Source organism: Salvelinus sp. IW2-2015, linkage group LG4q.2, assembly GCF_002910315.2.
Source record: "Salvelinus sp. IW2-2015 linkage group LG4q.2, ASM291031v2, whole genome shotgun sequence".
Taxonomy (NCBI): Eukaryota; Metazoa; Chordata; class Actinopteri; order Salmoniformes; family Salmonidae; genus Salvelinus; species Salvelinus sp. IW2-2015.
Genome location: NC_036843.1, coordinates 24,090,953 through 24,113,064, shown reverse-complemented (window position 1 = coordinate 24,113,064; position 22,112 = coordinate 24,090,953).

The window sequence follows — 22,112 nt, the reverse complement described above, 5'->3', positions numbered from 1 at the left end:
GAGGTTAGGGTTAGAGGAGGTTAGGAATAGAGATTACAGTTTGAGGAGATTAGGCATATAGGTTAGTGTTAGAGGAGTTTCGTGTTATAGGAGGTTAGGTTAGGGTTTGAGGAGATTATGGTTAGAGGAAGTTATGGACAGAGGAGGTTAGTGTTAGGTTTAGAGGAGTTTAGGGTTATAGGAGTTTAGGGTTATAGGAGTTTAGGGTTATAGGAGGTTAGGGATAGAGGAGGTTAGGGATAGAGGAGGTTAGATTTAGAGGAGGTTAGGGATAGAGATTACAGTTTGAGGAGATTAGGGATAGAGATTAGTGTTATAGGAGTTTAGGGTTAGAGGAGGTTAGGATTAGAGGAGGTTAGGGATATGGGAGATTAGGATTATAGGAGGCAAGGGTTAGAGGAGGTTAGGTTTAGGTAAAGAGGAGGGTCGTATTAAAGGAGGTTTGAGTTAGAAGAGTTTAGTGTTACAGGTAGGGGAGGTTAGGGTTGGAGGAGTTTAGGGTTAGGGCAGGTTAGGGTTAGAGGAGGTTAGGGTTAGTGGAGGTTAGGGTTAGAGGAGATTCGGGTTGGAGTAGGTTAGGGTTAGTGGAGGTTAGGGTTAGGGTTAGAGGAGATTAGGGTTAAAGGAGGTTAAGGTTAGAGGAGGTTAGGGTTGGAAGAGGGTAATGATAGAGGAGGATAGGGTTGGAAGAGGGTAATGATAGAGGAGGATAGGGTTAGTGGAGGTTATGGACAGAGGAGATTAGTGTTAGAGCTTGTTAGGTTTTATAGGAGGTTAGGGATAGAGGAGTTTAGGGTTAGAGGGGTTTAGGGTTAGGGGAAGTTAGGTTTAGAGAATGTTAAGGTAGGAGGAGGTTAGGTTTAGAGGAAGTTACGGTTTGAGGAGGTTAGGGTTTGAGGAGGTTAGGGCTAGAGGAGGTTAGGGCTAGAGGAGGTTAGGGCTAGAGGAGATTAGGGATAGAGGAGGTTAGATTTAGAGGTTAGGGATAGAGATTACAGTTTGAGGAGATTAGGGATAGAGGTTAGTGTAAGAGGAGGTTATGGTTAGAGGAGGTTAGGGTTACAGATAGAGGATGTTAGGTTGGAGGAGTTTAGGGTTAGAGGAGGTTAGGGTAAGGGTTTGAGGAGGTTATGGTTAGGAGGTTAGTGATAGAGGAGGTTAGGGATAGAGGTGGTTAGGGATAGAGGTGGTTAGGGATAGAGGTGGTTAGGGATAGAGTAGGTTAGAGGAGGTTAGAGACAGAAGAGGTTAGGGTTAGAGGAGGTGAGGTTTAGGGAAAGAGGAGGCTGGGATTAAAGGAGGTTAAGGTTATAGGGGGTTAGGGTTTAGAGGAGGTTAGAGGTTAGGGTTAGATGAGTTTAGGGTTAGAGTAGGTTAGTGTTAGAGGAGGTCTTGTTTTGAGGGGGTTAGTGTTAAAGGGAGGGTTACCTGAGATAGTTACAAGGTTTTGGGTTAGGGTCAGGGGGGCAGGTTTAAATGGAGGGTTACCTGAGGTAACGAGGTGTTGTTGGAGACGTATTTTAGACTTGAATTACATCAGAACTCTTGAGAGCTGTTACAAACACAGATAAACTGAATTAGGGGAACCCAATAGCTCTTATAAAGCCTTATGAAACTGCATATATACACTGTCATTTCATATCCACTTTTACTGTCCTATTGGCAATGATAAGGAACATTTTATTTGTATTCTTGCCACGCAATGCCAATCAATCAAGGAAAGCACATAATTAAGTTATTGCAGTTTTTCTTCTTATTCGCAACTGGTAATTTGGCTACAGTAAGATCGGCTCTCCTTTAGTGTGTATAGAACTCRTCTGTTTCTGAGCTGGTGACCCAGTACGATAGATGCTTTAAAGGTCAACTGCTCCTTAGAACCAACTTCTCTGGTTTTAAATAGCCTATGTGGCATCGATAGAAACATTGTACTACAAAGTGTAAATGGGATAGTTTTGATAGAGTTTTGTGAGTGAGTTCGTCACGACTTACTGGACAGTTGGGTATGGATTACGATCTTGCCCAGTGCTCACTAACAGGAGAGAAGCAGCAGTGCTGATTGCGTTCTATCAGCTGCACATTCTCTATCCAATCATAGTATCCACAACCTCCCGACAGTGAGACAGACCTGCCTATTACGCAGCGCCTCAGACTAGTTTAGATAAGACAACACGTCGCCAGTGTTATGTTGAATAACCCTTGGCCCATAGCCGTATGGAACTTGTTTGGGGGTGTTGCGAATGTTTCGCTGACGGCTGTATCGGTCCGCTAATACAGGAGTAGTTGTCACGTTCCTGACCTGTTTTCTGTTAGTTTTTGTATGTGTTAGCTGGTCAGGACGTGAGTTTGGGTGGGCAGTCTATGTTTTCTGTTTCTATGTTGGTTTGGGTACCTAATATGGTTCTCAATTAGAGGCAGGTGGTTTTCATCTCCTCTGATTGAGAATCATATTAAGGTAGGTGGGGTCACATTGTTTGTTTGTGGGTGGTTGTCTCCTGTGTCTATGTATGTTCTATGTTGCATGTGTGCACTTAGTTCAGTTTAGCTTCACGATCGTTTGTTTTGTTCATTTTGTAAGTGGTTGTTTTTTCCTTCATTAAAGAAGATGTATTTTTCACGCGCTGCGCCTTGGTCCTCTCTCTCTCCCTTTGACGATCGTGACAGTAGTAAAGGCCCAGTGCACTACTTTTCCAGCGCTMCAGGCGGCTATATCGGTATATTTATTTTATTTTTTATGGCAATGCCTTGGCCCTAAGCCCTTTATGGAGTGACAACCTACTGGTGTYTTTGATGCTGTCAATCACTCAAGTCTGTCTCAATTCTCATTTTGTCTAAAAAAGTGTCAATCAGAGCGCACTTGTATCCCAACTGCAACTTGTCAATATTCCAAAACCCATTCACAAGCATCTTGTGTCCCACCCAGTGACTTGATAAGCTGATTGTGCCCTGGCTGCTCAATGTGCCTGCTAGCTACTAACTAGCTTCATTGACAAACACAGAGTTGGATCTCCGCTAGCTAGAAAATGATTTTGGGCACTGATAAACTTGTGCTGGTTTTACGATAGTTTGACAGCTTGCAGATGATGACATAATAGACCGCTCAAACTCAACTCTGGACCTTGAAGACAGTTTCCCTGCATTTTTTCATCGTTCCCATCTAATCAGAGACTGATTTAGACCTGGGACCCCAGGTGTGTGCAATTAATTATCAGGTAGAACAGAAAACCAGCACGCTCCGGACCTCATAGCGTAGGAGTTGAATACCCCTGATGTAGACGTTATTGTTCTCAGAAATCAGTCCTGAGCGAGCAGCCAAAAAACTATTACAGATTTCTTGATTTATCTTAGATTCATTCTGACTTTAAGGAAGTTACTATTTTGAGGAAGTGGCTATGTTGTCGCTATGGTGACTCAAGAGGGGAAAACAACAGCACCTGCCAGGGTACGATATGCGAACGTAACACCCACATCAAACCACAAGCCCAAGACAACTCTCTCTTCGCATCAGTCATGGCCAAATCAGGAAGTGCAGTCCCCCTTTAAAAGGCATACTTTAAAGTAACTGTCCAGTGAAAATCTAACTTTTAAAAGTTCATATTCTGTTAACTTCYTAAAAATCATGTTGTTGACTCATCCTGTTTGGATCCTTATTTGTGGCCAAAGCATAAATTGGAGGGGGGGAAACTCTTCAAAAACCCCAGCTCAAACTCTGACAGTTCAAAAATGCTTCCTATTTCCTCATAGAGGATGATGTCAACCTCCTGAGGAGGATGAGCAGGCCAATCAGTGGTTTACTCACATTAATATTTGTAATGACCAGTATACGCCCACACCATTCTGTTTTTTGGGTACGCCCACATCATTCCAACACAGAAAAGCGGTGGGGGAGAGAGAGCAGAAGACTTCTTGCCAAAGGGGAACCTTTAACACCTGGGCTGTCACTAGCGATGGAGGGAATATGAGAGAGTATGAGAGAGAGGGAGGAGAGAGAGAGGAGTGCGAGGGTGAGAGAACGGGTATAAACTATGTCTCTGTTGGGAGTCCAGAGGCCTGATACTCTGCAGAGTCCGCTCTGGGATTGTTGATCCCTGCTCAGGCACATTGTTTATTTTCACCATTTCACACTAGAATTTTAATGTATTTCTTTGTCCTTTCATATTTCTGGGAGACTTTGACTGTTTAAGGATACCTGCTTCTTCCCCCCTAGCATATAGCCCTGGGTCAATGAAGTTGTCATGGAGCTGGAGTTTAAACATCTGTAGCTAGATGCTGAGTAGAGCCGAGGCAGAGTGATTTAGCTCCATCTGGAAAGATCTTCGCTCTGAGAGAGTTGTGTGTGTTGCTCTGTGTCACAGAGGTAGCTTCTCGTCAGGACAGGAAGATGAAGGGGACAAGTTGTCCCAGTCTGGCAAAATTATGGTTCTGATTTTTGTTATTATTGAATTATTATTTGATCTATAATTTAAAGAATTGTTTAACTTTGTTGATATCGGTCAAATGAAGGCCGTTTTGTTTTCTTGTGTGTGTGTAGTTTTCATTAAATCGACTAACATGTTTTTGATTATACTAAAGACATGTTATTCCCCTCTTCCCCTCTTTTGTGTACTAAGATCAAAAGAAAAGTACCCTTCTCGTATTCAATGGAAAATAACATTTCTATGTTTAATTATTATTATTTTTTTATATACTGTTCTTTAAAATCAAAACAGACTTTTTTMGGTCAAAATCAAACTAATTTCATTTGCTTTTATCTTTAAAAAAAAAAACGATGAAAATGTTCCACCAGGATTGTAGGGCCTATTTTCCAAACTAAGGCTGTGTGAGGATTAGGATTGTGAGCTGAGAAATACCTCTCTATTCCCCTTTTACACAGTGACAATTTCAGGGGCTATGCCTTTGGAGTAGGAATTTGTTTAAGCTGTGGGCCTTCCTATAAGACCCGAGTCAGCTAAATGCACATGGGCAGTGTCAACCATAACGAGCTGTGACAGGGGCATTTAGTGGTTGTAATTCAAATCTAATTCAGAACATCTTCCCTGAAGTCTCTCAGGCCTCTGAAACGACCGCCGTCGATGGAACACTCATGGTCCCAATCAGGTCCTCCGCATAGCAGCACGCTGATGTGTCAACAAGCGTGGTTACAAAAACAGCTCTACCTTAACCAGAGAAAACACATTCACAATACGCCGTCAGTCCAGGAGATAGAGACCCGAGCGGGCGGCGTTCAGGCGCAGCACCAAGCCGTTCCATACGGGAGAACGTGCACTGGGCTTGTAATTGGGCTGGCGCTGTTTAAAGTCACAAAGTAACTTAACATAAATAAGTGGAAATCTGCTTCACATTTGGCCCTTGCCACCATGGTTATCGTTATGTAGGATCCCCTCATAGCATTGTACTTGACTGAGCCACCTTTTTGAACTGCTTTCCAATAMAAATAACATCACCTAGAATTGTGGGTATGACTGATGAGGGGAAAGAAAACACACAGAGAACAGTTCAACAAAGAGCCAAAGGAAATCAGTGACGTTGTCCCAGAAGGTACTCTATTCCTGGGCCCAGTAACTGAAAGGTCGCTGGCTCGAATCCCCTAACCGACTAGGTGAAAAATCTGTCGAGGCACTTAACCCTAATTGCTCGTGTAAGTCGCTCTGGATAAGATCGCCTCCTAAATTACAAAAAAATTGGAACGCAGAAAATGGGACCACCATTTGCCCTTGTTTTGGTCATAGATGAGAGCTATGAAAACCTTGAACCTTAAAACCTTGAACAGCTACAATTCTCATAATCCCTTGAACTGCACACCGTTTACCTCACGTCTTTTCCCAGAGATGTACTTTCCTTCTGAATATATTCAGCCTATTTATCTGTGTGTTTAGAAATGGCTAATGGGGCCATTTTCAATATTAGGAAAAAATCAATACATGGCGAAATGGATGATTCTGGAGTCTCACCACACTACACCTCAAAAGCAGCCTACTTTTCTTCAGTCGTATCAATTTCATAACAAGTGGGTCCTTACTTTTCTTCAGTCGTATCAATTTCATAACAAGTGGGTCCTTACTTTTCTTCAGTCGTATCAATTTCTTTACAAATGTGGGTCCTTACTTTTCTTTCGGTCATACTACCATGTTTAGCTAGCTAGCTAACGTTAGCATATTCGCTAGCTAGCACAACATAGCTAGCTACTAGGGTTTCTGTTAGAAAAATGTGGCACTAGACATTTTAATTTACCGGACCCATATGCATTGGGTGTGTAACCTGATTAGGGCGTCCACCAACGGTGCTCAGAATGAAGGAAATCCCATTTCGATTATGGTAATTCATATTAACAGAACATGCAAGTCGAGGATGCAACGATGTGTGGTCCTTCTTACCGAATTCCAATGCGCACTTTGAAAATATTAGAATAACTGCACACATTTACTTTTTCTCAGCCAACAAGACGAGTAACAAAACCACTACCCTACAGTTTGTCAATCTACTATCCCCATTGTTGAAAAGTTGACCTACTCTATTGGTCAGCTTGTTTTAAAAGAAATGGCCTATTCCAAACAGACTCTGGGACATGGGTTGCTAATATGACTAGGATTGTGCCTTTGGCTACTGGACAATGAAAGAAAGTTAATATAAAATAATTGCCTCACAAGGATATGGTTGTAAGAACCGACACTGGAGATGAGAAGCAGGTACAGAGAGTGAACATTTAATTTACACAGACATGGAACAGCGTCAGAACTGGGTAATACAAAGACATATGACAATTAATGCTGAAGCCGGGAACAGAGCTGGAGAACATACAGATATAGGGGAGGAAATAAGACAGATGATTGAGTCCAGGTGAGTGCAATGAATCGCTGATGCCGTGACGAGGGAAGCAGGTGTGCGTAATGGTGGTGTTAGGAGTGCATAATGCAGGTCAGCCTGGCACCCTCGAGAGCCAGGTAGGGAGAGCGGGAGCAGGCGTGACAATCTCATATATAGTAAAAAATTCAGGTTTCAAACAATTAAGTATATGTTTTCAAAATGCTTACAGCCTCCAGCTCATTGCAAAGCGGCTGTCTGACAGGTTTTCCGCTCAAAGCCTCTGTATCTGTATGCTGTACGTGTGTGATAAATAAGATACATAACGAATATACTGTACACGAGCAAATGTAATTCCATAAAATTATGCAAATCGACCTATAGACTGATAACCTTGACCAGTCATGTATTTACATCGACTGGTATTTCCGTCAATGAAAAGGCTAAAAAGTATTATTTCGCAATGGGATTTGTTTTCTTATTCTCTCTGACAATTGGCCAGCGCCAATTGTATTTATCGGCTTTTAAAAAATTTGCGGCCAATTACCGGCTAACAGAAACCCTGCTAGCTAGCTAAGTACATCTAACACAGGCAGCAGTTTCATGGAACTAATCCATTGTGATTTAATTATAATGTCAATACTAGCTACAGTGGTTAGCTAGCTTGGAGCGAGTATTTAGTGTTGTGTGCATTGCATCTGTGCACTTAGCTAGCTACCGTCCCATAGCCATCATTGCATCTGTGCACTTAGCTAGCTACCGTCCCATGGCCATCATTGCATCTGTTGCACTTAGCTGCTACGAGGTCTCATGGCCATCATTGCAGTCTGGTGCTTAGCTAGCTACCGTCCTATGCCATCATTGCGATCTGTGGCACGTTAGCTAGTACTCCCATGCGCCATCATGCGGACTAAGCTACGTCCAGCCATTTGCATATATGAGTTTTTATTTTTTTATTTTCACCTTTATTTAACCAGTTAGGCTAGTTGAGAACAAGTTTCATTTGCAACTGTGACCCTGGCCAAGATAAAGCAAAGCAGTGTGACACAGACAACAACACAGAGTTACACATGGAGTAAACAATAACAAGCCAATAAAACAGTCAATGACACAGTAGAAAAAAGAGAGCTATATACAGTGTGTGCAAAAGGCATGAGGAGGTAGGCAATAAATAGGCCATAGGAGCAAATAATTACAATTTAGCAGATTAACACTGGAGTGATAAATGAGCAGATGATGATGTGCAAGTAGAGATACTGTTGTGCAAAAGAGCAGAAAATTAAATAAAAGAGTATGGGGATGAGGTAGGTAGATTGGGTGGGCTATTTACAGATGGACTATGTACAGCTGAGCGATCGGTTAGCTGCTCAGATAGTTGATGTTTAAAGTTGGTGAGGGAATAAAAGTCTCCAACTTCAGTGATTTTTGCAATTCGTTCCAGTCACTGGCAGCAGAGAACTGGAAGGAAAGGCGGCCAAATGAGGTGTTGGCTTTGGGGATGATCAGTGAGTATACCTGCTGGAACGTGTGCTACGGGGTGGGTGTTGTTATCGTGAACTGAGATAAGGCGGAGCTTTACCTAGCATAGACTTATAGATGACCTGGAGCCAGTGGGTCTGGCGACGAGTATGTAGCGAGGGCCAGCTGACTAGAGCATACGGGTCGCAGTGGTGGGTGATTTGGTAACAAAACGGATTGCACTGTGATAGACTGCATCCAGTTTGCTGAGTAGTGTTGGAAGCTATTTTGTAGTGAGAATCGCCGACAAGTCGAGGATCGGTGGATAGTCAGTTTTACTGGGGTAAGTTTGGCGGCGTGAGAGAAGGAGGCTTTGTTGCGAAATAGAAAGCAGATTCTAGATTTGATTTTGGATTGAGATGTTTAATGAGTCTGGATGGAGAGTTTACAGTCTAGCCACACACCTAGGTATTTATAGTTGTCCACATATTCTAGGTCGAACCGTCCAGGGTGGTGATGATGCTAGTCGGGCGGGCGGGTGCGGGCAGCGAACGGTTGAAAAGCATGCATTTGGTTTTACTAGCGTTTAAGAGCAGTTGGAGGCCCAGGAAGGAGTGTTGTATGGCATTGAAGCTGTTTGGAGGTTAGTTAGCACAGTGTCCAAGGAATGGCAGAAGTATACATGGTGTCGTCTGCGTAGAGGTGGATCAGGGAATCGCCCACAGCAAGAGCGACATCATTGATATATACAGGAGAAAGAGTCGGCCGAGAATTGAACCCTGTGGTACCCCATAGAGACTGCCAGAGGTCGGACAACATGCCCTCCGATTTGATCACACATGGAACTCTGCAAAGTAGTTGGTGAAGTGTGACTGGCACATGACATTTAACCGTGGATTGACGGAGAAAATGCTCTCTCTTTGTTCCTTTTTTGTTGTCACTCCTGTTGGCTCTCCATTTGGGGGTTCGTGCTCTCTGATTGGCTCAAAGTCAGCTGACAAGCATTTCGAATCTGCAAGTAGAAACGGTAGGTTCGTCGCTACACTGTAAAAAAGGAAGTGTTGAATCTACTTAATAAAATTAAGGCAACAAATGTACACACAATATTATTAAGCAGATGTAATGTCCTATGTTTTTTAGCAAAATTAAACTTGAATAAGTTATTTGAATTTACGGATAATATGATTAAATATGAGTTGATGTAACACAAATATTTTTTAAAGCCAAAATATTAGTGTTTCATAACATTGTGTAATGTATTTAATAATTTTCCATTTTAGCCTACTTTGTTGAGCACAGTCCTCAATCCACCAGTAGTAACTGGAGACAAACTGCAAGTATTGCATGGTGCTGCATTTGCCTCTGTCATTAACAGGGGTGATGGTGGGAATGGATGGTATCATCATTGAACATAAATTTGCCTGACGATTTTGATATCCGTTCATCATGATCCATTATACCTCTTGGCACAACAAACTGCTTAATACTAGTATGGAAATAACCTTTTCTTTCTTCAAACATGCATACAACATTGTGTAAAAAAAATCTAAACATTACCCACAATCCTCTAAAAAGMGAGCCATGTAGCAAGTTTTTGCAAGAACTTAAAATTTTAAGTAGAGAGAGAAATAATATAAAATGGAATTATAATGAATCCCTGTTACTTAGCATTTATCCGTTGCCAATATAATCGATCCACCTGACACGTGARATATCAAGAAGCTGATTAAACTGCAACCCTCCTCCAGGTCTCTGATAACAACTTTTATTTTTTGTCTCCCTTTCCTCCAACCCTCCCACTACTCTCTCCTCTTCTATCCTATCATCTCTCCTTTCTGCAAAATCCTTCTCCCTCCTGTCTCCTGATTATGTCTCTTCGACCCTACTCTCCTCCCTTTCCGCATCCTATGACTCGCACTGTCCTCTTTCCTCCCGGACACCTCGGCCCTCCCCTTCTGCTGTGTGGCTGAGTGACTCATTGCGAGCTTACAGAACAGGGCTGCAAGCAGCTGTTGGAGAAAAAAATGTACTTCTGAAGGACCTATCATCCTTTCACTCCCTCCTCTCTACCTTCTCTCCCTTTMWARCGACTGCTAAAGCCATCTCCCGTCTGGACTACTGCAACTCGCTGTTGGCTGGGCTCCATGCTTGTGCCATCAAACCCCTGCAACTTATCCAGAAAGCTGCAGTCTGACTGGTTTTCAAACTTCGCAAGTTCTCTCATGTCACCCCGCTCCATCGCACACTCCACTGGCTTCCAGTCGAAGCTCATATTCTCTATAAGACCATGGTGCTTACCTACGGAGCATAAAGAGGAACTGACCCTCCCTACCTTCAGGCTATGCTCAAACCCTACACCCCAACCCAAGCACGCCGTTCTGCCAACTCAAGTCTCTTGGCCCTCCCACCCATACATGAGGGAAGCTCCCGCTCAGCCCAGTCCAAGCTCTTCTCTGTCCTGGCACCCCAATGGTGGAACCAGCTACAACCTGATGCTAGGACAGCAGAGTCCCTGCCCATTTTCCCGAACACATCTGAAACCCTACCTTCAAACAGTATAGTAAATAATCTTCCTCCTCACCTCAACCCCCCGAAAAATAGAATAATTAACCAGCACTTGCACTTGACCTCCACCCCATCTAATTCTGACTCTACTGATAGCTACGTTATTGAGGAAAAATGTCTTTCCTATGCCTGTGATATGTGGCTGTAAATGACTAAAATGTAAATGTACAAATGTAAACATTATGATCACTACACAGGTACACCTTGTGCTGGGAAAAAATAATAAAATGCCACTCTAAAATGTGTAGTTTTGTCACACAACACAATGCCACAGATGTCTTTCAGTTTTGATGGAGCATGCAATTGGCATGCTAACTGCAGGAATGTTTGAATGTTAATTTCTCTACCATAAGCCGCCTCCAATGTCATTTTACAGAATTTGGCAGTGCGTCCAACCGGCCTCACAACCGCAGGCCACGTTTAACCACGCCAGCCCAGGACCTCCACATAGTCTGAGACGAGCCACCCGGGCAGCTGATGAAACTGGGTTTGCACAACCAAAGAATTTCTGCTCACCTTCGATGTTAACTGGCATGCTGGAGGTGTGCTCTTCACGGATGAATCCCGGTTTRAACTGTACGTCGTAGATGGCAGACCACGTGTATGACGTGGGTTTGCTGATGTCAACGTTGTGAACAGAGTGCCCCATGGGGTTATGGTGTGGGCAGGCACAAGCTACGAACAAACTTGCATTTTATCGATGGCAATTTGAATGCGCAGAGATACCGTGACGAGATCCTGAGGCCCATTGTCGTGCCATTTATCCGCCGCCATCACCTCATGTTTCAGCATGATAATGCACAACCCCGTCGCAAGGATCTGTACACAATTACTGGAAGCTGAAAATGTCCCATTTCTTCGATGGCCTGCATACTCACCAGGCATGTCACCCATTGAGCATGTTTGGGATGGTCTGGATCGACGTGTATGACAAGGTTGAGGTATTGAAAACGGTATATTTTTTTCAGTTTTACAATCTAATGTAGTTGTCATAACCAGCCATAAATAACTCAATTATATTTCACAACAAGTCTAAATATATGTCATGACAGTGTTATGACCATATTATAACAGGTTCTGACAACTTGTCCGCAAGTTATGACTGTCATGTGTAAATTATGACCATTTTATACAGTCGTTTTTGCTCATCTTTATAAAGGGTGTGAATAATTTCACACCCCACTGTATATATTTTTCTGCCATGGAATACCATTTCCCAGAAATATTTGCATATTTGTTATGTTATCCACTCTGCTCCTTAAAAATATTGTCCAGATAGATTTTTCCGATTTTTTTACTCATAAAAAAAGAGGAAAAGCGTTGTCTAATTTGTGGACCTTCTCAGACTTCTTGGCTAATCACAACATAAGCTATAAGAACCACCATAAATCAGAAGTTTTTCTTTTTTGAAACGACACTGTCCWTTTCAATTACATACGTCTGAGAACTAGCATAATAACTGTTGTGCTAATAATATCCTTCATGTCTGACTGGACAAGTCATGTACCAGAGGACTACTTGTAATTGTCTTAACACTGAACACTTTAAGCAGGGATTCAAAGCCTGTCCAACTGGATCCATTTAAAGTCGAGCATATTTTCATTACGCCCATAATATAACACTTCTGTTAAGTGACACATGATTGATGATGGGGAGCGGAGTGGCTTTTCTAACCATTTAAGTGTTCCGAAAACAAATGAAAGCTTTCATCATGGTAACGGGTCCATTACAAGATAGTAGCCCCTCATTGTATGAAATTATTTGTGTCGCAAATATAATTTAGAAAAAAGTAACTAATCATTCAGGACACAGGCTGACAAAATATTGTGCGTTAGGGCTGTCGGAACTTCACTTCCAGGTTTATAGCGTATTCTGTGAAATGGTCTTAATTTCTTAAAGGGAATATCCGCCACTTTTCAACGTCTTATTCATCATTTCCAGCACCAAACCAGTGTATATATACAGTATGTGAAAACAGAGCGTTTCTATGATCTGTTGTTATCTGGTATTTAAAAAATGCTTCTCTCGTGACATCACAGGGAGAAGCAGTGATTTTCAAAACATGTAACAAGTTTCTAGCGCAYGGGAAGATATTTTGACTTCCCACGTCATGGTGAATCTCATATTATTTGAAAATCACTGTTTTTCTCATGTTATTCAACTGTAACCATGCACCTGCAAAAAAGATAGCTCAGATGTGCGAGTGCCATTTGAATTTTCAAATCACTGTTTTTTTAAATGTGTTAACTTATGATAATGTCATCAGGTAAAACTTTTAATCTTTATTTTTTTTCTCCAAAACGTAGAAATGGTCCAAAATAGGGGAGAGTTGTCTAACAAATTTGCTTTGGGGAGGGTAGTTCGTTTTTTCCCTGATTTGCCATTTTGCAGGATTAACTACACTGAARAAAATGCTACATGTAAAGTGTTGTTTCATGCGCTGAAATAGAAAATCCCCGAAATGTTCCATATGCACAAAARGTTTACTTCTCTAAAATGTTCTGCACAAATYTGTTTATGTCCCTGTTAGTGAGCATTTCTCATTTGCCAAGATAATCTATCCACCTGACAGGTGTGACATATCAAGAAGCTTATTYAATAGCATGGTGATTACACAYGTGCACCTTGTGTTGGGGACAATAAAAGGCCACTTTAAAATGTGCAGTTTTTATCACACAACACAATGCCACAGATGTCTCAAGTTTTGAGGGAGCTTGCAATTGACATGGTGAATGCAGGAATGTCAATTGCAGAGCTGTTGCCAGAGAATTGAATGTTCATTTCTCTACCATAAGCTGCCTCCAATGTTTTAGAGAATTTGACAGTACGTCCAACCGGCCTCCAACCGCAGACCATATGTAACCACGCCAGCCCAAGACCTCCACATCCTGCTTCTTCACCTGCGGGATTGTCTGAGTGGGTGCTGAAGAGTATTTCTGTATGTAATAAAGCCCTTTTGTGGGCAAAAACTCATTCTGAATGGCTGGGCCAGTGGGTGGGCCAGGTCACCAAGTGGGCTTACAGTGCACTCTGAAAGTATTCAGACCCCTTTCCTTTTTCCACATTTTGTAACGTTACAGCCTTATTCTAAAAAAAAAAAAAATTTAAAAAAATTTAAATCATCAATCTACATACAATACCCCATAATGACAAAACAAAAACAGGTTTTTATTTTATTTTAGCACATTTTTGGGTCCTTCAGTCGTATCAATTTCATAACAAATGTGGGTCCTTACTGTCTTCAGTCGTATCAATTTCATTTCAAATGTGGGTCCTTACTTTTCTTTCGGTCATACTACCATGTTTAGCTAGCTAGCTAACGCAATATTCGCTAGCTAGCACAACATAGCTAGCTACTAGGGTTTCTGTTAGGAAAAATGTGGCACTAGACATTTTAATTTACCGGACCCATATGATATGGGTGCGTAACCTGATTAGTGCATCCCCATCGTGCTCAGAATGAAGGAAATCCCATTTCGATTATGGTAATTCATATTAACAGAACATGCAAGTCGAGGATGCAACGATGTGTGGTCCTTCTTACTGAATTCCAATGCGCACTTTGAAAATATGCGCACATTTTTTATTTATTCAAATTTAAAACAGAAATACCTTATTTACATGATTATTCAGACCCTTTGCTATGAGACTCAAAATTGCAGGGAGGTGAATAAGAACGCGATGGTCACTCTGACAGAGCTCCAGAGTTCCTCTGTGTAGATGGGAGAACCTTCCAGAAGGACAACCATCTCTGCAGCACTCCACCAATCAGGCCTTTATGGTGGAGTGGCCAGTCAGAAGCCACTCCTCAATAAAAGACACATGACCGCCTGCTTGGAGTTTGCCAAAAGGCACCTAAAGGACTCTCAGACCATGTGAAATAAGATTATCTGGTCTGATGAAATCAAGATGTAACTTTTTGCCTTGAATGCCAAGTGTCCCGTCTGGAGGAAACCTGGCACCATCCCTATAGTGAAGCATGGTGGTGGCGGCATCATGCTGRGGGGATYTTTTTCAYCGGCAGGGACTGGGAAACTAGTCAGGATCGAGGGAAAGATGAATAGAGCAAAGTACAGAGAGATCCTTGATGAAAACCTGCTCCATAGCCCTCAGGACCTCAGASTGGGGTGAAGGTTCACCTTCRAACAGATCAACAACTATAAGCACACAGCCAAGACAARGCAGGAGTTGCTTCGGGACAAGTCTCTGAATGTCCTTGAGTGGCCCAYCCAGAGCCCAGACTTGAACCCGATCAAACATCTCCGGAGAGACCTGAAAATAGCTGTGCAGCGATGCTCCCCATCCAACTTGACAGAGCTTGAGAGGATCTGCAGAGAAGAATGGGAGAAAATCGCCAAATACAGGTGTGCCAAGATTGTAGTGTCATACCCAAGAAGACTTGAGGCTGAAATSACTGCCAAAGGTGCATCAACAAAGTACTGAGTAAAYGGTCTGTATACTTATGTAAATTACATATTTTTTTGTTTTTAATAAATTTGCTAACATTTCTAAAAAACWGTTTTTGTTTTTCATTATGGGGTATTGTGTGTAGATTGAGGGAAAAAAACATTTTKATACACTTRAGAATAAGGCTGTAACYTAACAAAATGTGGAAAAAGTCAAGGCTCTGAATACTTTCCGAATGCACTGTCCTCCAAGGCCCCCACCCATGGCTGCACCRCTATCAAGTCATGTGAAACCAATAGATTAGGGCCTAATGGATTTATTTCAATTGACTGATTTTCTTCTATGAAGTGTAACTCAGTAAAATCTTTAAAATTGTTTTGTATTTTTGTTCAGTATATATAATGTCTTCCATATAGCCACATTTCCTCAACTGCTTGCATGCTCCTCWCCTACCTAGYTGTTTTGGTACTTCCCTTATGCACTACYCTTTTCCACCCACTTACTATACCACAGGTCAATATAGTCTACCAGTCAACTGTCTATCCTGCCCTCTATCCATAGTGACAATAGTGGTCGGTGGATCGTTTGTCCAGGTCTGCAATAGGTTAACTAGCAATCATATCATGCATACAATCATGAGAGTRCAGGTCTGTCATTACACATTAAAGWACAGTGAAGACACACAGCTCAAAAAGCTCCCCTATGGATCTTTAGGGACAATACAATTATCCTACCTAGATTAGCCRACGACACAGCAATCCAATGAATAATTGCATTATCGTTTTCAAGTAAGTACAATTGACTACAATTCTACTCTAGGCTGTTGTGGGTGTACTCTGGACAGATTYCAGAAAGGCACAGTAGCAGGCCAGTCTGGCTGTAGTTTTGCTTCTGATACTGATGCGTTGTCTGTTGCCGATCATCATTCTCCCAAGTRGTCCTATGTAGTGTGGCSACATAGGCCTATGCTCCCAGCTGGCCCAGTTATTCAGGAAAGCTTAACACACYTTCTGCCTCCTTTCCGATCAGAMCGGCCATTCCTCGAACTAGAACCTAACGCTTCAATATAGCCTAAATATTTGTCATTTAAGTTTTAAAATGTATTACCTTTTATGTGTGGCATAAACACAACTAGTCACCATGTTTTAATCTGATTAGGCTCCTTCAATAGTCTCCTGTAGGCTACCTGCTGACCRMCTCCACTCTAATATACAGTAAWTCCACCATTCAAACTACGCAACCGCCATTCGATTAATGGAAAGAGACATCTGTTACAAAACACTCAGAAGTTTAATGACATTCGGATATTGTCAAACCAAGCCTTCACTACTAAATAGGGAGGGATGTATTTTCTGTTTGTTGAGATTGACATACTGTACTTGATGTGTTAAACACAAACCATGATGATAAGTGCTCGAAGTCAGTAATCGGTTATCAGTTATGTGTTGCTTAATGGTTGTGTGTGGTGTATTGGTGTAGAAACCTGCTGGTGGAAAATTTGTTGCACATATTTTATATAATTATAAATATAGCACCAAATAGTTACATCTGATTTCCCCCTGGCTGATCATTGTCTGCAGCCGGCTCTGATTGTAGTGCAATGAGACAGGCAGGGAGAGTGAGCTTGTCCGTGTGTCACYGCTGTTGAGAGATGAGGACRAAGGTGCAGCGTGGTGAGCGTARATTTTGCTTTATTTTCAAAACCAAAACCATGCTGAAGTGGTAAAGTRGATATCCACATTRATAAACACATGGCTGCTATAATTATTATTATTTGTTGCCAAGGTTATCATTATTTGTGAGCACATTTTCTGAGGGGGGAGAGTGTGCAACATGTGAAAATGTTTTTTACTTTGGGGGAGGGTTTATACCACCTCGAGTTGGACTAGTCCCCCCCCCCCAGTGAATTTAGAACTGTCCCTAAATCAAATAAAAAGTGTAAAAACATTAATGAACACTAAAATGTTTTATCTATTACTCCATTCTTATATAAAAAGTCTACAATTCTTCTTAGCATGTAATAAAATGTGTGTTTTATGAAGCTCAGATGTTCCAGCTTTGGAACATGCTTTATCCAGACAACTCAGTATTATRAGAAGTGAGGTTTTCTCTGGTGCACATAGCGCACCCAGTCAGACAGCAGACCTGACTTGTGTTAAAACAGAAGAAAAAAAGGTTCACACATGGAGCTAAGTGAAGGTGTCAGTGCACCGTGCGTTAGAACCTCTGATTCGTTCACGGGTAAAGAGAGCTCCCTCTCCGGCCCGCCGCCAGCCTGCCCAACCTACTCTTTGTTATTAAGCAGGTCCAACCAAAACACAAAGGGATACTGTTTTTTTCTATGAGTAATGCATTAACCTGCTGGGGAAAAGTTCATGTTAAAGTATAGGTTTGGACAGCACAAGATTTATGGCGATGGCTGCAYAAATTATGCCTCTTWCCCCCCCAAAGGCACTTTAATTATGTAATTACAGCCAGCTGCTWTTCATTTGCGGCCGTCGTTAATTAGGGACAGGGGTCTGCAGTTCAAGTGCTCGGACTCTGCTCTGCGATAAGTCGAGAAATGTGCGGGGGGCTGCAGCCTAGGCAGGCAGGGCCCCGCCGGGATGATTAGACAAATCCACAGCAACACTCATTTGTTATTCAAGCTTTACCCAGGAGCCTCGCTCCAACCTCCTCATGTGTCTAGAGAAAGAGAGAAAGAGCTCGGAGCGAGCACCATTTCCTCCCCGTTGTAACAATTGTCCTAAAATATGAAGCAGCGATATGTGTGTTTCCCTATTAGAGGCAAATGCAAAGTAAATATATACAGTGGGGCAAAAAAGTATTTAGTCAGCCACCAATTGTGCAAGTTCTCCCACTTAAAAAGATGAGAGAGGCCTGTAATTTTCATCATAGGTACACTTCAACTATGACAGACAAAATGAGAAGAAAAAACCCCAGAAAATCACATTGTAGGATTTTTAATGAATTTATTTGCAAATTATGGTGGAAAATAAGTATTTGGTCAATAACAAAAGTTTAAATTAAAAAACATTTCTTCATAATCAATATCTGGCCCTTTTTCGGTTAAGTAAATAGGTATTCTGTAAAAACTATCACAGCTTGCTCTTAGATTCATATGGTTGTGGTCAACACACACTCTGGATTAAAATCCTTCTTCACACCTAGTTTTATTGGATTGTACACAATACTGATAGTCCGAAACGGCAACATATTCCCTTTATAGGTGCACTACTTTTGTGACCAGAGCTCTATGGTCAAAGTAGTGCACTATTTAGGGAATAGGGTGCCATTTGGGGGCTACACACACTGTATCTGCTTTGGAAGGTGACTTTTATAAACAGACAAGATCTGTAATCTGATTAAAATTAATACAACGGTCGAATTACCCAAACCACATGGAGAAAGTCATTCAATTTATTAGCTGTGTTGTTTTTTCAGTAAGCCACTCATTTCAAACGGCACTCTATTCTCTCAATTAGTGCAGACTACTTTTGACCAGGGCCCATAGGTTATTGGGATGACTAGTGATTTGTTTGGAAATCCCAAGGTCCATCCTCAGAAGAAGTATACAGAATTAGCACACAATGCTATGTATATCATTATGACACATGATAATACTATGGTTATTTATATGAAACATGAATAGTCTATGGTCCATTCATTATGACACATGATAATGCTTATTGGCAATTCATTATGACACATGATAATGCTACGGTGCTAACGGTATTCATTATGACACACGATAATTGGCCATGGTCATTCATTATGCCACTGATAATGCTATGGTATTCATTTAGACACATGGTAATGCTATGGTAATTCATTATGACAACATGACAATGCTATGGTAATCATTATAATACATGATAATGCTCTGGTAATTCATTATAACACCATGATAATGCTATGGCATTCATTATAATACACGATGAATGGCTCGCTGGTATTCATTTATGACACATGACAATGCTATGGTAATGTCATTTATAACTACATGATAAGTGTCCGGTAATTCATTATGACAGCATGACAATGCTATGGCAATGCTCATTATAACCACATGATAATCTATGGTCATTCATTATACACATGATAATGCTATGGTAATCTCATTATGACACATGCATATATGGCTCTGGTAATGTCATTATGACACATGACAATGCTATGGTAATATTATTAATACATCATGATAATGCTATGGTCATCATTTCATTTAACAGCATGATAATGCTCTGGTAATTCATTATGACACATGACAATGCTATGGTCTTTCATTATAACACATGATAATGTGCATGGTCATTCATTATAACACATGATAATGCTCTGGTAATTTCATTATGACACATGACAATGCTATGGTCATTCATTAAACACATGATAATGCTCTGGTAATTTCATATCTACACATGATAATGCTATGGTCATTCATTATGAACAATGTCACTAATTTTAGTTTAAAGATTGAACCTTAGAGGAATTATTTCAGGTTTAAAAATTTAAGTGGTGCAACAGATCTCTTGATTTCTTATACCATGTGGTGCAACCCTATCCGTATTGATTGTATTACATTAAATCATAATCTGTTACCACATATCAGTGCTTTCTTCTCTCAGTGTTGTGGGTAGAGACTAACAGTCATTACATGACCATGCGATTGGTACATTCATATGTTTTGGGTCCTGTATATAAATGTATATTCTTCATATGGTCGTGACACAGAGGGTTAGTCTTGACTTGAGCAAAAGAGCCATGTTAAGACAAACCAAAAAACTATAACACGTTTACAGAAAAAAGTGAAAGATGAAATAGAGGCAAAACAAAATAGAGGCAACATACATTTTTTCTAACGCGAAACATAAATGCTTGCGTCCCAAAGTACAACCCTATTCCCTACATAGTGTAGTGCACACTTCTTGTATAAAAAAGGCGAACAGGGCGCTATGTTGTGGCATCGATTTAACACACTCGCCATCAACGTCAGTAAATGGTGGCCAACTGCAATCCACACATGACTTGCAGTGGAGCAAAGGCTCCGTTGACCGTTCTCTCTCTTCCCTGCAGCCAGCCAGCCAGCGAGGCCTCACCTGACACTGAGTGAACAACGTGTCACTTTGCATCCCCGCTGCTTCCTTGTCTTGATGTGTCCGCAGATGTGAAATAAAGAGAATTGCTTTTTCTTCTTTTCCGCTTGAGACCAACATCCTATCCCCTTTTAAAAAGCTAGGGAGACCCACCCATCATATCCCAATTAACAGCTAAGGAGACCACCATCATATCCCAATTAACAGCTAGCGAGACCACCATCCGCACTATCCCCTTTAACCAGCTAGGGGAGACCACCATCCTATCCCTTTATAAGCAGCTAGGGACCACCATCCTATCCCCTTTAACAGCTAGCGAGACCACCATCTCTATCCCTTTAACAGCTGCATTTAAAAAACCGCAAGAACTTCTAAAAATACTTGGAGACATGGGCAAACTCTGAGCCTTTCCACCCATGCTCTGTGTGTGTTTGTGTGTGTGTGTGTGTGGTGTGTGTGTGTGCACTTGCTTCTGTTTTTTGTATGGATGACAGGTCTGACAGGGGGCTTGATATTTTAGTTCTGAAATTGATCCCGTCAGTTGACCATCACTGTCACAGTATCGTCCCCCTGTGTGTCTGTCTCCCGCTGTGTGTCTGTCCTTTTCACAGCGCAGCCTGGCTGAGAGGAACAAAACACCATTTTGTAAAAGGGATGGTTTCAAGTTTGCGGAGTCGACAGGCACGGTGATTGGGGCTGTGTCACTCGGAAGTGGTTACGTGAACCGATGAACGTATAGGCCTACTAATGTAGAATCACTTGGAAAGGTGATGCTGCTGTGGTCTGACGCGTTAAATTACAACAACATAATCTGCAAAATCGGCCTAAATAAATGACAGTCAGTGATGTAAGTGCTAAAAAAATAGCTGGGTAAACGCTGATCGCCTTGTGGTGAAGTAACGTCTTTATATTTTCAAAAGCATTTATCTCCACAATAGGTGGTTCACCGCATGTGCCGCAAAATAAAGAAGGGGGTAACCGGTGTTCATGTACGCTACCTTACCCTCCCACTTGAATACACCACTGTTTTAACGTATATCATAGTTTATTCTAGCTTCTATCTTCCAGAAATAGGGACCTACATTTATGTCCTGTATGTAAAGAGAGATGTTTTTTGTTGTTGCCATATGTGTAATCAACCTGGTTCAGTTTTATCAACCAGCTAATAATTAGAATCTGGTGTGCTAGATTAGGTTGGACGTAAAACCTACAGGAGGGGTAGCCTCTCCAGGAACAGAGTTGGAGTGAACCTACGGGATGGTAGCTCTCCAGGAACAGCGTTGGAGTGAAACCGTACAGGATGGCAGAGGTTTGGAGTGAAGCCTACTAGGAGGGTAGCTCTCCAGGACAGCGTTGGATGTAAACCTACAGGATGGAACAGAGTTGGAGTGAACCGACGGGATGGTAGCTCTCCAGGAACAGCGTTGGAGTGAAAACCCTACAGGATGGAAAGGGTTGGAGTGAACCTACAGGAGGGTAGCTCTCCAGGAACAGGGTTGGAGTGAACCTACGGGATGCTAGCTCTCCAGGAACAGGGTGGAGTGAAAACCTACAGGATGGAACAGAGTTGGAGTGAACCTACGGGATGGTAGCTCTCCAGGAACAGGGTTGGAGTGAAAACTACAGGATGGAACAGAGTTGGAGTGAACCTACGGGATGGTAGCTCCCTGCCCAGGTGGATAACAGCGGTGGAGTGAAAACCTACAGGAATGGGAACAGGGTTGGAGTGACCTACAGGAGGTAAGCTCTCCAGGACAGCGTTGGAGGAAAACCTCACAGGCATGGAAC